Here is an 863-nt window from a genome sequence, read left to right as displayed (position 1 = left end):
TGTTTGTTTCTCTGCATACTTCACTCCAATGTCAATGGTTGTATGGAATCCTTTTGTTTTAGCCAGACCTGCCAGTGCCACCAGCGTAGTCTGAACCTGGGTCATGTTTCCCTTCTCAAAAAGGTCGTTTGCTTCAAATATGTCATGTGGCTTCATGCCATAAGCTTGAATAGCCTTAATAAAGTTGCCAATATTCTCCAACTGAGGCCAGTTTAAAGAGAACTCATTAACCTTCTTCACTGAGCCTGGCTGTAGCTTGTTTATGAGTTCACAGCGGATTATGCCATCTTTTAAGCCCAGCTGAAAGTGGGTGCCAATGCTCATGCCTGTCACCTCTTCTATCCAGTTTCGAAGATCTTCTTCAGCCTGATGATCATACTTGGAAGCGATCTTGTTCTTGACTTCGGCCGAGAGCCCATAGGAAGGACCCTTGTTGAAGTGGGTCATGGTGGTTCGGGAGGCGGAAAGAGGCTGCGCTCGGGTCTGGGGGTTTCTAGTACTCGTTTTCCCTGCTCCTGGCCCCGAGGAGTGGCCGCAGCGCGAGATGCTCCAAGCTCGCTCCCCTGGGCGGCACAGGAGACGCCCAGACGTGGCGGCAGAGTGTGGGTGGTGCCTCGGCGGCTGCTGGGTCGGACTGGGTCCCGCAGAGCCTCCTGCTCCGCTCCCGAGTCCGCCACCAGTCTGCCCATTTTTGTATCCTCCTTTAGGTACTTACCCTGATCGTCATTTGATGATCTGTCCTTGACATCAGCATATTATGCTCTCCGATGTAGTTTCAAAACTGTGCCTGGTAAAACTCCTTTCTTCTCTCAATGGCCGAGAACTGGAAACTGGGAACTGAAAGCATTGCTGGGTTACATGGT

The 863-nt window shown here is 51.2% G+C and overlaps 1 pseudogene; it reads right to left on the bottom strand.

Annotated features, from left to right (window-relative positions):
- Nucleotides 1–447, bottom strand: part of LOC115292543 — a 2,768-nt pseudogene extending 2,321 nt beyond the window's left edge.
- Nucleotides 448–863: the final 416 nt, after the last annotated feature.

Source organism: Suricata suricatta, chromosome 5 (genome assembly GCF_006229205.1).
Source record: "Suricata suricatta isolate VVHF042 chromosome 5, meerkat_22Aug2017_6uvM2_HiC, whole genome shotgun sequence".
Taxonomy (NCBI): domain Eukaryota; kingdom Metazoa; phylum Chordata; class Mammalia; order Carnivora; family Herpestidae; genus Suricata; species Suricata suricatta.
The sequence above is the reverse complement of the archived record's forward strand: the minus strand, read 5'-3'. Positions and strand labels throughout refer to the sequence as shown.